This window comes from Geotrypetes seraphini, chromosome 6 (assembly GCF_902459505.1).
Source record: "Geotrypetes seraphini chromosome 6, aGeoSer1.1, whole genome shotgun sequence".
Lineage (NCBI taxonomy): Eukaryota > Metazoa > Chordata > Amphibia > Gymnophiona > Dermophiidae > Geotrypetes > Geotrypetes seraphini.
Genome location: NC_047089.1, coordinates 104,919,494 through 104,935,678, shown reverse-complemented (window position 1 = coordinate 104,935,678; position 16,185 = coordinate 104,919,494).

Sequence of the window (16,185 nt, the reverse complement as noted above, 5' to 3'; positions counted from 1 at the left end):
CCCCTCCCCCCACAAAGGCCTTTCCCTAAGGCTCTACTTTATAAATCATTGGTGATCCAAGGTGAATCAAAGTGTTTTGGAAGGTAGTCCGGGGTCTTTAGCAGGAGTAATATCCAGTAGCTCTTGTCTTGTGCTGCACCACCTTCAAAATGTCAGGGTATCATCCAGAAGTCACCTTGGGGGTCCAGAGAGCATCTGGGAATCTTTGGCAGGAGCAATGTCCATTAGCTCATGGCTTGTGCTGCACAACCTTCAAAATGGTGCCCCTCGTGGTAGTGACATGAGACTACCACTAGTGGCACAATTTTGAAGGTGACACAGCACAAATCAAGAGGCACTTGGCATCACTCCTGCCATAGGCCCCAGACACCCCCCCCGAACTTCAAGGACAACCTTCAGATGTCCCACACAGACCCTTGAAGATCTCTACAGACAACCCCCCCATACCAGTAGTGTTATCTGTTTTGCTATCTGTCTGGTACAGCAAAATCTCTACAACTGAATTTAATGGTCATATCAATAGCTACAAATCCATACTTATCATCCTGAAAATAAATACTAGAGGATGATTGTTAAAAAGAATCTTTATGATTAAAAAGGTATTTAGCCAAGGGTCCTCAGCAGGAAAAAATATAAGTGCTGGCAATAGGATGCAGATTAAAGACTCCCTGTCACCGCCTGCTGCCATAGATTTTAAAAAGAAAAATCTGCAGGGTTTTTTCTTTTTGAAAATCAACTTGCTGGCCCAAATATGCTTTGTACCCATACACCTGGAAGCATGGCAAGAAGGCTGAAAACCAGTGTTTAGAAAATCATCTTTTAAATTATTTTAAAATACTATAATTTTTAAACTCCAGAATAAGAAACCCCTCACAACGCTTTTATCTTTACTAAATATGTGCAATATAACCTTTAAGGTAACTACAGTTGCTGAATTCAAACCAATGTACAATATAATAAACTGTTTCATTTAAAAATAAAGCTCAAACTAAATCACAGAATAAAAAAATATATATATATATTATCATCAATTCTTTCTAATAATAACATTGACAATTAGCCTAGAATGTGCTGTTCATTTCAAAGGCTATGAGAAGATTTAACAGAAGGATCCCATATGGCTCAGTGTACTGAAAGAGCAGATAAATATGAAAAATAAAACTGTGCATTATGTTTTAAGACAGAAAATCTTTTTCCAAAATCAAAGAGAAAGCTTGTTTTCCTGGTTATTTACACTATCTTCCTCTCTTTCTTTCTTTGACCTCCTCCCTACTACCAGCTGCTTGATTTGGCAACGTCTAGATACTACGACAATCAGTCAGTCAAATTTTTGTTCTTGATCTCTAATAATACTATTCTTTTCTATGACATGAAAAAACAATCAAGATGCTTCTATGGGATCATTGACAGCTAGAGCACCTGTAGTTTTGGTTAAGAAATATATGACATTATCAAGCTGTCATGTTTTCTTTATGGCTTCATTTACCGGCTCTGATATATAAGATTTTGTTGGACAAGAGCAAATAGAGCTTGGGGGTTATACGAGGGGGTGTTGAAAAAGTTCTCAGCCCAACCAAGGAGAGAATGACATGGGTACGATTCAATCAATAATCTGAAACAATGTCAAAACATAGATTTCCGTTTCTGCAAATTGACACAACAAAATAAGATAACATTCTTTTCAGCTACAGTGTCAAAATAACACTCAGAATTTAGGAAGTTGGTTGGTTGGGCTGAGAACTTTTCAGCACCCTTTCGTACATTCAAACAAAGACATCAAGACCTGTTTGTAAGAATCAAAAGTCTTATAACATTTGATTTGCAGTGACAGTGGTTCCTAATATGGTAGATGAAAATTTACATCTCAAAAACAATAGATACGAAGTTGAAATGATTAATAGAACAAACAAACCAAAACTGCAGATATGTGATTAATAGAGACATATTTTTTTTAATTCTTTATTAATTTCACTTTTACAACACCAATACTTTGGAGTCTATCATGAATTATTGAAATAAAGTAAAATAAAACTGAAAATACAATAGGAAATAATTAACACCTTTCGCCCACAACATTTAGGTAATTGTGATCCAAAAATTAGAAAAAGGTAACTCTCTATAAGTAATAAAGGAACAAAAAGGCATTGAAAGGCCGCTCCGAGACCTTGCCCCTAACCAATCTGCAACGAACGTGTGGAATTTACACTAGGACATTAATTTCTTCTCTAGCACTTAAAAATTCCTCAAGCTGCTTAGGGTCAAAGAATTGTTTGCCTTCATGAACATTATGACAATTACAAGGAAATCTTAACACAAAGTTAGCAGATAAAGCCTGAACTCTAGCCTGAAGGCTTTTAGCCTTATCTCTGTATCTCATGCCAAGTCAGGAAATACTCTTATTATAGGCTCTAGAAAGTGAAAATCCAACCCCCTCTTTTACGAAACTGCGATAGCAGTTTCTAGCGTGGAGAGAATGGCCCGCGCTGCTCCCAACGCTCATAGGAATTCAATGAGCGTCAGGAGCAGCACGGGCCATTCAGCTCAGTTCCCCGCGCTAGAAACTGCTATCATAGTTTCGAAAAAAGGAGGCCCAAATGTCTAAAGGAGAGCTTCAAAGCATTGTTATGGTCAAGTTGAAAAGCGAAAGTAACCAGCAATGTAGTCCTAAAGGTAACCACTTCCAGAGAGGATTCCAAAAAGGCAGTAAGTCCCAGGAGTTCTTCCTTCTCAGCTGTTGCCTCTGGGTTAGCAGGACTTCTCCATCCCTGGAGGTATTGACACATGTAATAGGAGAAAGTGCCTTCAAAGGCATCTTCAACACTTCCATCAGAAATTTCTTAAACATATCCATAGCTGGCACCAATGGAGACTTGGGAAAATTCATAAATCGTAAGTTAAATTGTCTCAATTGATTTTCAAGGTACTCTAAACGTTTTGCTATATAATTTCTGTCTTTCATATGGATTCACTATCAGCCTGTTTTACAAAGCCGTGCCAGCAGCTGCCGCGTGGCAACAGCCCTAAAGCCCTTTAAATCTCTATGTGCTTCGGGGCCGTTACCGCGCAGCAGCCACACAGCAGACCTTTGTAAAACAGGTCCTAAATCTCCACTGCCTTTCACATGGATTCACATGTCTCCACTGCCTGGAGTCTAGCCCTTAAAGAATCAATTTCTTGTCCATGTTGATTAGCAACCTGCGCATGAACCAAGACTGCGTCAGAAATATTCTTTAAATCCACAGTATTTTGTCAAACTTCTTTTAACAGAGAAGACTGTATGCCATTAATGGCATTCCACAGTGAATCAAGTGTTACAACAGTTGGTCTTGACTTTTCCCGCTGCTCTGAAACCAGAGTTGCCCGGGTCTTAACTTTCATTAGATTACTTACTGTTTCCTGTTTTGGAAGCAGCTTGCATCAGTTCTTCTTCCTTTGGAGCAGACTCCAAATCCTCACAAGGCAGCCCCCCTTGCTCATAAGGGATATTATCCTGCTCAGGTTCTCTTGCCAAACACTGAACTTCTGATGAGCTTTCAGCCGGGCGCGGGGGAACCGTTTGTTCTATGGGTCTTAAAGATGCCCCTAAACTGCTGCCTGATGCAAATGCTCCAGGTGCAACTGAAGGAGAAGAGGTCTCGCTGGTGATCAAGAGAAATCAATAGTCAGCTGTCTCATTCCTGGAGTGGATGGTGCCACCGGGGGATTATCCTGCACTTTTCCTCTCCTTTTCCGCATCGAAAAATGACAGGGAAATAAGGTATAGCAGACAAAACTCTGGAAACACCGAGCCCTGCACATGCGCATTTCAGTGTGGCCTTCCAGCACACCTCTACTGTGCGACCATTCAGCGCGTCCTTCCACTAGTGCCATTTTGGCAATAGAGACATATTTAGATTTAGATGATAAATGTATTTATTCCAATCAAGATATAAAAAATCAGTATATATAAGAATTTTAAAAAAACAAAAAATCCACACCAATTCTTGCAATCTAGATTAGAGATAGGCTATTCAGTTGGTGCATTAAGGAGTTAATTCTATAAGGATTGTTTGGTAATCTTTGATCCTAGTAGTGCTCAACTTGAATCTACAAGACACAGGACTTTCTCCTCTAAGTCTGATTCAGACGTATGGTGCTAGACACCCAAAGTTGGCAGGGGGAAAATGTCCATTTTCAAAAAATACATCTAGAATTTTTTTTTTCCCCAAAAAATCATCTATATGGATATCCAGGCAATTGATCATCCACATTTTCCAGGCAATTGATCATCCACATTTTCGACCAAAAATCTAAGTCCCAAATTCCCAGAACAAGACAATTTGGACATGAGAGGGGCCAGCAAAGTGATAGACTAACCACCCAGACATGGCAACAGAGCAATGGGGCTCCTTACAGGGCACTGATGTGAACTTCTCAAAAATGGTGCCACATAAACATCTCACCACAACTCCCTTATAAGCTATGGTGAGCCCCCCGAAACACACTCTACCCACCTATCTACAACCCCAATAGCCCTTATAGCTCCAGGTGAAACCTATATGGCAGTTCAGCAGGGTCTTGGGGGTTTTGGTGGGCTCACATTTTCTACCATGAATGTAGTGGTTAGAGTGGCTTATGGGCCTGGGTCATCCTCTCTAGCCCACCCCCCAGTCTACTTAAGGCACCTGTATGCAGCTCTACTAGGCTTTCCTATAGCAGGTGCTGATGTTCTAGAGACAGGTATGTACCTTTTTATTCTGATATTTGTGGCAGTGTGAGGGGATTAATGATCACTGGGGGAGTGTGTGGGGGTCTTTACGTTGTCTCTGCAGTGGTTATCTGGTCACTTTGGATACCTTTTTGCCACTTATACCTGCTTTTACATTGTCTAAGTCACAACGTATAAGTTTCATCCAAGAAGTCTCATGAAACATTTGATTATCCCTGCAGTACGACTAATTCTAGGTCAGCCCAAATACCACCCTCACCTTGTCATAGTCATTTGGAACCTTTTCCTTAACGTAAGCTATATAACTCGATTTTGGTGAATATTCCTTTCCTGTCTGATTATTGTAGATCCTTTCCTTTTTTTATGATACTGTTTTTTTTAAATATGTAATCCACTTTATTCTGCTAGTTAGCTAAGGTGGTGTATCAAGTTTAAATGAATGAATGAATGAAAAAAGGTTCATAAATAGCAATATGATAATTAGTTATGTGCATAAGTAGCTACTTATATGCACAAATAGCCTCGTATAGAATACCGACTTGTGGAATAGTACTTATGTGCCATTATTTGATGGCATGTACTTTGCTGGTGGGTGTGCCCATGGGTGGAGTTTATGTGACATGTGGGCGAGATGTACAGGTAAGTGCATAAATTTTAGAGTACTCTAAATTACACACATTCTAGCACAAAACTAGACATGGGCAGTATAAGTGCTCGAGCCTTAAAAGCCACAAGGCCACTTCAACTTGTATTTTATTTTTTTAAAATGGGTGCTTACTTTTCTTTATAGCATAAGCTTGAAGTAGGCACATGAACCAGTGCCTTAACTAATCACCCTGTGTCATTTACTCAATCCACCCAATATTTAGCATTACTTAACCGGCTAGGAACAGCTCCTGGCTGGTTAAATAGTTCTAAGGCAGCTAATCACCAATAGGGAAAATGCTTGAAGTACCTGTATGTAAACCACTTTGAGTGTGGTTGTATAATTGCAAAAAGGATCCCTCAAAAGTTTCATTCATAGGAATGCCTTCGAAACCTAGACTCAAGAATCAAAACATAATTCGCATCATTTAATTTTTTTATTGTTTAAATTTTTTTACAGTCTTTATCCACACTTCTATTTTTACCCTTTCCCCTCCTTGATGTTCTAACCCTATATGTCTTTTTTACGCTATTACTTTTGTAGTTTTTTCTCCTTTACCATCTTAGGAACAGGATAAGCACTGTAAATAACGCTTGAGCAAGCATGGACCCTTTTTAAGGACACAGTCAAAGAAGCGCAAATATACCGTGCATCAACAAGGGTTCCAAGAGAGAGAAGAACAAGGAACCAGTGTGACTCAATGTAGCAGTGAAGGAAACGATCAGAGACAAGAAGACTTCATTTAAGGAATGGAAAAGGACAAAAATGGAAGAAAACTAGAAAAAGCACAAACATCAAAGCAAGTGCCATAAGGTGGTAATAGGGGCCAAAAGAGACTACGAAGAAAAAATAGCCAAGGAGGCCAAAAACTTTAACCGTTCTTTCGATATATTAAGGGGAAACGACCCACGAAGCAAGCGGTGGGGCCATTAGATGACCAGGGACTAAAGGAAGTACTAAAAGAGGACAAAGTCATCACCGACAAACTGAACACATTTTTTGAGTCTGTATTTACCAAAGAGGATATATCTAATATACCGGAAGCCGATAGGCTATATACAGGAAATGAAGATGGGAAACTGACAGGGACAACAGTCAGTCTAGAAGAGGTATGCAGGCAGATTGTTAGGCTTAAAAACGATAAATCCCCAGGACTGGACGGCATCCACTTGAGGGTAATCAAGGAACTGAAAGGGGTTATAGTTGAACTGCTCCAACTAATAGACAATCTGTCGATCAAATCAGGAAAGATTCCGGAAGAATGGAAAGTGTTGAATGTTATGCTGATCTTCAAGAAAGGTTTGAAGGGAAACTATTGACCAGTGAGTCTGACTTTGACACCAGGAAAGATGGTAGAGGCACTGATAAAGGACTGCATCATCACCTTGACAGATACAAACTGATGAGGACCAGCCAGCACCGCTTCAGCAAAGGAAGATCTTGCTTGACAAACTTACTGCACTTCTTCGAAGGAGTAAATGGGCAGATAGACAAGGGTGATCCGGTTAACATCGCATATCTAGATTTTCAGAAGGCATTCGACAAGGTTCCACATGAACGTCTACTTCAAAAAAATTGCGAGCCATGTAATCGAGGGTGATATACTCACATGGATTAAAAACTGGTTGGCGGATAGGAAATAGAGTGTGGGGGTGATTGGACAATACTCAGACTGGAAAAGCATCATGAGTGGAGTTCCGCAGGGTTCGGTGCTAGGGCCTGTGCTCTTCAACATATTTATAAATGACCTAGAAATTGGCACGACGAGTGAGGTGATTAAATTTGCGGACAATACAAAGTTATTCAGAGTAGTGAGAACACAGAAGGATTGCGAAGACCTACAAAGAGACATAAATATGCTCGAGGAATGGGCCACAAAATTGCAAATGATGTTCAACGTGGATAAGTGCAAGGGGTGAAGAGGCCTGGGTTAGTAGAAGCATTAGCAGGGCATGACAGAGACCTTCCTAGTTTTGATCAGAGGGTCTTATATACATGCAAACACATTTAAAACTTTGAAAAAGTCAGGATAATTAGCAAAAGACCAGGAAATAGATGTGTAGCGTAGGAAAATGGGAATTTTATATTTATGTGAATTCAGTGAAGCAAGACCATAAGGGAAATCAGGACACACTTCTAGAGAAATTAAACTGCCTCCATGTTTCTTTCTCTCGCTCTCTGTGTTTCTTTGTTTAGTTTTTCCCGCTTTGAGCCTCGTGGTTCTAATTGATAACAGATGTGCTTGAGCTGGTTAGAAACATATTCGATTACATATCCCGAAATGGTATAACATGTATTAAGTATGAATGCAATATACCGTGTTGTGTGTGAATGGGGCCCTGAATGAATGATGTATGAATGATGTGTGAAGGTATATTAAACATGAGAGTGGGTTTTGAAAAACATATTTTATATATTTTAAACCTGAAGAAACTCTAAGGAGAAATCCTGAGGCAACATCTGGAAATAGTTAGAATCAGAAATGCTGTACCAGTCTTAGAGAGGCCCACCAGCATAGGAAGGGGTCTGGGGCTTCTGAGTCTGTGTGTCAGTGAAACTTGAAACCGTCATTTTTCCAAAGCAAGTTTTGCGTCTGACACAAACAAGCTATTTGATTTCACCTTTTTGAGAATGACAAAAAGAGTATTGGATATGTTATAATATGTTTATGCATATTCAGAAATTAAGATAAACAAAAATATGGCTTTAAAAACTATGTCTTTGAGTTTGAAAAACTATGTAAAGGAATTTCCTTTGTCCAAAGCTAAAGACAGCCTCTGTTAGTGGATTGGCTGACAAGTAATGATGTCATGCAGGACAAAAGGTACATATTGGGGAGCAACGAATTATCAGGTTGAGATCTTTGTCAGAAAGGCCAGGTTTGGCATTTGTAAAGATCTCCCGGTGATGCAAACAATCTTTTGAGGATCATTATGGTAATTAATAAATGTAATAACTATTTTAATAAAATTTGCGCCATGTGTCATTTTTCATATTCTTTTTACCCACCTATGAGCAAACCTGGCTGCTCAAATGGCACCCCAGATGGGACTGCCGCTTTAGAGTGCGCTTGTGTCAAATTACCCTGCTTAGGGGATGCATCTCGGTAACAAAAAAACATATGCACGAATACTCGTAGAGAGTCCCCAGGAAAGAGACTTGGGAGTACTTGTAGATAAGTCAGTGAAACCATCTGCGCAATGTGCGGTGGCAGCAAAAAGGGCAAACAGAATGCTAGGAATGATTAAGAAGAGGATCTCAAACAGATCTGAAAAAGTTATCATGCCATTATATCAGGCCATGGTACGCCCCCACCTGGAATACTGCATCCAACACTGGTTGCCGTACATGAAAAAGGACATACTCAAAATGGTCCAGAGAAGAGCAACAAAAATGGTTAAGGGACTGGGGGAGTTGCTGTACAACGATAGGCTAGAGAAACTGGGCCTCTTCTCCCTTGAAAAGAGAAGACTGAGAGGGGATATGATCGAAACACTCAAGATATTAAAGGGAATTGACTTAGTAAAGAAAGAGAGATTGTTCACCCTCTCCAAGGTGAAGAGAACGAGAGGGCACTCGTTAAAGTTAGAAGGGAAAAGATTCCATACAAATATTACATTACATTACATTACATTAGGGATTTCTATTCCGCCATAGAGAGTGGTTAAAATCTGGAACGCTCTTCCAGAGGCTGTTATAGGGGAAAGCACCCTTCAAGAATTCAAGCCAAGGTTGGATAAGTTCCTACTGGAACAGAACATACGCAAGTAAGGCTAGACTCAAATAGGGCACTGGTCTTTGATCTAAGGGCCACTGCATGAGCAGACTGCTGGGCATGATGGACCATTGGTCTGACCCAGCAGCGACAATTCTTGTTTTTATGTTGTCCAGCATTGTACATCTGTTTGAATTTGTCCATGTATGTTATTGATCCCCCCATTTCAGAATTGTAATCGTTTAAAAATATTTGATAAGCATGTTTATCAAATTTTAAATAAAGCTTGAAAAAGGTAGTATACAAGTCCCAACCCCTTTCCTTTCTCTTATTCAGCGCAAGATGGCTGCTCAATATTAGTTTCCAAATTTTATTAAAAATTTGATTAATCGCCTAGTGGCTAATGGATAGTCCAAGTTTATTAAAATTTTTGATAAAACGTCAATCATACATTATAAGCGTTTAACAGTTAAAAAATTAAAATGGGGACAATTAACAGATTTATTAATGACTAAACTAAACTAAACTAAACCTTAAGTTTATATACTGCATCATCTCCACGGAAGTAGAGCTCGGAATGGTTTACAGTGTTGTTGTTTGTTTGCTTGGTATATAAAAGTTCTATCCAGAAATGTTTACAGCCGGTGATGCTTGTAACATGGTTTTTAGTACCGGCTGTTAACAGCTCCGACGTCCACAGAATTCCTATAAGCGTCGGAGCTGGTACTGCCGTGGCCAGCGCTAAAAACTGTGCTACGGATTTGTAAAAAGGGGAATCAGTCTTGACATCAATTAATGTCAAATGATGGGCACTGAACCAATTATCTACCAAGACAAAGCCTCTGTTCAAGAGGGAATAAGTCTGATCTAAGTTATCTAAAACAGGGATTAGCAGCAGAACATTGTCAGCATAAGAATGCAATCAAATACCTAAATCACTTAATTTTAAGCCCAAAGAACTAAGAAACACATTAAATAAAACTGAGAATCAATTTCTTTTGAATAAAGGAGCTATCAATTAAAGGGAGAATTACAATTGGATATAACTCTGGTTTAAATGGCATTGGAAGGTTTTGGTGGATACAGGTGTATCCTTGGATTTGTAATTCAAATTTAATTATTTTGTCTATCTCTTATAGTCTAGTGATGTGGACTATTTATTTTCTCTGTGTAGTTTTTGGTGTACAGTATGTTTCAAAAGTAGTACTAACATATAAATAAATAAAATTAGTGATAAAAAGGAACTTGACTGAACCCCACAGGGAGTGAGAGAAAGCATAATTCTTCATTGTTTTGTGTTTTTTTTTAAAGATCTATTAACAAGAAACTCCTGAAACCAATTGTACTCTGCAGTAGATATCCCTAATTCATTCAACCTTATGAATTAGAGGTCATGATTTAAATTATCAAAAGCTGCAGACAAATCCAATTGAGCCAAATATTGCTTGTTTTCCTTTTTAATAAAATCACTCTAATATCATTCCCTAAAATTGTTTTAGTTCTATAAGAGCTCCTAAAGTAAAGCCATGTATCTCTTTTACGTTAAGGAATAGGATCTTAGAAGACTTAGCCATCAAGTATATGTTTATGGAATCACATATAGGTGTAAAACTCATTGACTTCCCCTATCCCCAACATAGTTATTTCAAATGTAAAATGACTGCTCCCATAGGGCAGACTAGTACAAAATACACACAGGTAACAATAATCATCCCTAACCAAACATATAGGGATAGATTCATTAAGCCTACCAATCGTGTTTGTGATCGTGTACCGACCCGATTCACTAACCTCTGTTCCAATCATCCTTCGATCTGATCCTGATCCGCGCATGCAAATTAGGGGAAACGGCATGCAAAGTAGGCAGGCAGCGATTCACTAAACAAATCTGGGACACCGACTGGCCGATCAACAAAAGAAGCGACTGCTGGGCACCGGTCGCTCACATCCTTTCAGACTGTCCTCGCCCTAAAATCCCAGCCCTGCAAACCATCAAAAAAGCTCCCAGCTCTCTGCCGCTCTGCTAGAACAGGGATACATCACTGCACTTCCCTTCAAGAGCCCTGCTCTTGTCGCCCCGGCTCTCCTGCTCTCTGCCGCCCTTCCCCACAGTGCAAGCCCGTGGTTTTAACCCACGGGTTTAAAGTGGGGCTGCTCTGCAGCGAAGGGCGGCAGAGAGCAAGAGAGTTGGGGCGGCACAGACTTCCATTTCGGTCTTTTAGCCTGATGTCGCGCTGGGCACAAGCCGCAAACTTCTCCTCTGCAGCCCCCCTCGTTGAAGAAGAGGCCATTTCATAAGGCTTTCTGCCTTGAAAACATTTTACGGAGACCACAAGGGTTACAATTTCACCACTTAAATGTGCCCCAATTGCTTGAGCCCTTGAACTTAAGCAGTGTGCTGGGAATTATCTCTACTTCTTGTTCCAGCAGAGAATATGCGCAGACCATCTACAGGCAAAGATGGTCTGCGCATGCATTGGGTTCGCACAGTAGCGATCCATGGGGTCGGTGTGGGGGGGAGGGAGGGGCATTCCTCTGATCGCTCCCATTTGAATATTGTCCCGTCATGAATTGGTCGGCCTGCCATGGATTAGACTCGGATCGGTCACGATCGGGCAAGTTAGTGAATCGGGCCCATATACCCTTGGGTACAAAACAGTATACCAATGTCCCTCCTCACCTGAAATTCTTCCCTGGATACGAATTAAACTGCACATTCAAAAAGTTCTACATACCACATGCCCACAGATAACTATATCTACATCCTGAACTTCTCAACTGCCCTACAACATATCATATCATATTATGTCTTATACCCCGCAAATGTCAACTGTGAATTATTGTGACTTACATAAGATTAATAAGGTTATCAACATAGACATTATGAATCATAGCAAGGCTATAATTAAAACAGATGATTGTTTAGCACCTTCCTAAATTGAAGATAGAAGGAGGTCTCTTTTGTGCCTGCACTTAGGCACCTTCATCACACACAACACTCTCAGAATTACTATCCTCACAAAATCTCACTGTCAAACTCATCACACAACTCAGGCATGTGTCAGTCAATCACTATTACCAGATGCTTCTCCCTACCTATAGTTTGAACCCAGCTTCAAATGCCTCACATAATCAGAATAATAGTAATACTGCTTCATCCCCATCCACTGTCACACTTGCCAAGCATTCAATTGTCTCTTTTGGTATAACCTATAATCTTGATTTACCCTCCTCCGCTAATAAACTACAGATGCATCTTATTCTCCCTGAAAACCAAAGGTAATAATAATAATAATAATAATAGTTTATTTTTATATACCGCCAAACCATTAGTTCATGGTGGTTTACAACAATGATATTGCACTAGGGAATAAAAATACAAAGTCATAAAACAATTATTAAAACAGAAAAAACACAATTCAGAATAAAAGCACTAGGCAAAAAATACAACCTTGTAAGACTTGTAGAAGATAGTGATTACACAGTACTATTAATTACAATATAGTAAATAGAAATTACACAATACAGTTAATTGTATGAATAATCATAAATTGATTGGAAGCTTAATACCTTAATAAAGTTTTTAAAAATAAAATCAATTTTGTGTTTCATATTTTTTTAATAGATAAGTTTTAAGAACTTTCCAGAATTGATAGTAGGAGAGGGATGGAGAGATAAGAGCGTTCAAACATGAATTCATTACTCCTGCCTGGAATGATTTTTTATAATTGCATGTTTTAACTGAGGGGAAAGAGAACCAACGGAAGCCCTGAATATGTATATCCTAGAGGAAAGGAGAGACAGGGGAGATATGATTCAGACATTCAAATACTTGAAGGGTATTAACGTAGAGCAAAATCTTTTCCAGAGAAAGGAAAATGGTAAAACCAGAGGACATAATTTGAGGTTGAGGGGTGGTAGATTCAGGGGCAATGTTAGGAAATTTTATTTTACGGAGAGGGTAGTGGATGCCTGGAATGCGCTCCCGAGAGAGGTGATGGACAATAAAACTGTGACTGAGTTCAAAGAAGTGTGGGATGAACACAGAGGATCTAGAATCAGAAAATAATATTAAAAATTGAACTAAGGCCAGTACTGGGCAGACTTGCACGGTCTGTGTCTGTTTATGGCCGTTTGGTGGAGGGCTGGGGAGGGCTTCAATGGCTGGAAGAGTGTAGATGGGCTGGAGTAGGTTTTAACGAAGATTTCGGCAGTTGGAACCCAAGCACAGTACCGGGTAGAGCTTTAAATTCTTGTCCAGAAAAAGCTAAGAAGAAAAAAAAAATTTTAAAAATTTAAATTGAATCAGGTTGGGCAGACTGGATGGACCATTCGGGTCTTTATCTGCCATCATCTACTATGTTACTATGTAACCTGAGCTTCAGGTATTTTTCTTAATAGTACACATCCTCTAGCCTTATACTCCAGTTACCTCATTCCATTCTAACATGCACATACATTTCACAGCTGTATTTATTTGCATCAAGCGTTATTGCTATCTCAAACTGATTACTGCAAGCTTTTGTATCTTGGATTGTCAAAGACACATGCAAATCTGTGCAACTTCTAATGAATTCAGCGGCTAAATTGATAATGGGTATTCCTAGGATTGCCCATATTACTCCGATCTTAATAGCGCTACACTGGTTACCTATTTAGCAGAGAATTAGCTCTAAAGCTTTGTCAGTTGTTCATCAAATATTGTACTCCTCTTCTCCTACTTGCTTTCAAAGCTTGTGGGAAATCTATCAACCTGCAAGATGTTTGAGGTCTGAGGGAGGGATGTTGCTCATCAGTTTAAAAGAAAGTGGGATTCGCTATGTAAAATTTAGAATATCTAGTTTCTCAATTGCCAGTAAGAATCTCTGGAATTCAATTCCAGGTATAATGAGATTATGCAAAGATCGTATGTCTTTCAAGAAATTGTTAAAAACACAATTGTTTGTGGGCGCCTTTCTCTAACGCTGTGGTTATTATTTATTTGAGATTTAAAGAATTCTGCATTAAGGAAATTTTGTGGGGAAGATTAACTTATTTGTTTACTGCATTTTATACTGTTTGTGCTTGAAATTGTGGATGTAAATGTTTTGTGCATCGCTTAGATTTAAGTGATTTATAAATGTTAAAAATAAATAAATAAATATTCACTATAGAAACACTAACTTCACAGTGATGCAAATAAAGTAATAACCTGCATAATTTGTTTGCAGCATGGTCTGTAGGTAGCGACAACCAGTAATCCATCCAGATTGCAGCTCAAGTCTGTTGAACCATTCCTCCAAGGGTAATCTTCAAGTGAGAAGTCTATTACCGTGTTTCCCTGAAAATAAGTCACTGTCATATTAATTTTGGGCCCAAAAAACACACTTGGTCTTATTTTCGGGGAAACACGGTACTTCAGCAGCTATTGCAAAGGTTCCGCAATTTTAGGTGAACCAGGCCCCATTTGTGACTCTACACTACCTCTCACGCCCATACCCCCCTCCAGCCTTCAACCCAGTGTCTCTATTTCTCTCATATACCATATACCCCATGCCTTCACCCAGTCTCTCTCTCATATACCCCTCCAGTCACCCTGTTTCGCTCTCTTATAATCTCCTTCCAGTGTTCTCTTTTTGCATTCATCTCTCTCACTCACACATCTCCGCTCCAATCAGCCTGCCAGTCTCTTATATTGCTCTCCAGTCTTCACTGTCTCTCTCACACACATCTCCCCCCTCCCTCCAGTCACCCTGTCTCATTCTCATATCCTCTTCTAGTTTTTACTGCGGTACTTACTCTCCTTTCCTTGCAAATAATGCATGTACTACCTTCCTGTTGCTTGCTATTCCGCTCCCTGTTAGCTTGAGTAGCGCGGTGCAAGAAGTTCAGGCAGGTCTCGTATAATTCTAAACTGTGAGACCTGCCCGAACTTCTCGCACCACACTACTCAAGCTAACAGGGAGTGGACTGGCAGCAACAGGAAGGTAGTAAATGTGCTATTTGCGAGACTTTCCAGACTTCCTGCACTGAGCGGCATAAGAAGTCCGACAGGATAGGAGGGAGAGAAAGAAGGGTCTGCGGCGGGGGAAGTGTTTCAACTAGGGGTTATTTTTGGGGTAGGGCTTATATTAAGACCTACCCCAAAAATTATGCTAGGGCTTATTTTTGGGGTAGGTCTTATTTTCGGGTAAACACGGTAATAGCATGGGCCATATATCTGTTATCTCCAATCATGTGAAAATTGCTGCAGTCAGTTCTTGGGTCCTTACTTCACGGTCACTTCAAAAACTATAAATCCCTCCATAAGTTACAGAGCCAATCAAACCAACAATATATGCAATCCTTGGTGGTCCAGAAAAACTGCATGTTGTATTGTAAGAGTGACCACCATCAGCACAGGGAACTCCCCCCACCCCACCCCCACCCCCTCCCAACAACAGGTCATACTTGCATTCATTTGTTTAAGTCATCCCTAGAAAGCCAGGAACTGCTTGTGAAGATCAGGGAAGAATAATAATTTCATGGACTCATAAATCCTTTCAGCTTACAAAATTGCCATGGCCTGTAGGTAACAGAAGACCTGCAACCCAGTGGATGTAGGGAAATTGACCTCCCTCATTCTGGTTGCTGGTATTTGATGTGCCTGATTAAAGTTGAATGCAGGTTCAAACTCCAGGCTTAAAAGTTTTAGAAGCAACTGGATCAGATCCCTTGGCTCATTCAGGTAAACCCAAAATTTGTGTATTATTTGAACAAAGTTGCTTTTCAATTTCTCTAGATTATGCTTGAGTTGCACTATGTTCTTAGCCTACTTGTGTAGCATGCACAGTTGCATCATATGGCTCTCAAATTCATGGCACAGATTCTCTGTGTATTTGTTACAGGCTGTACCTTCATTTTTTTTAATATCTGAATGTAGAGTGGATATGGTACACTTATTCTTTTTAAGAAAGTTCTTAACCTGCAGTTTCTCCTGCATAATTTCTAAACTAAACTAAACTAAACAAAAACTTAGCTTTATATACCGGGTCATCAACCAAAGGAAGCTTGACTCGGTTAACAATAATTTAACTAAAAGAAAAAGAACAAGAATTTCAAAAGGATTAATTTTCAAAGTGTTTAGCAAATAGAAAA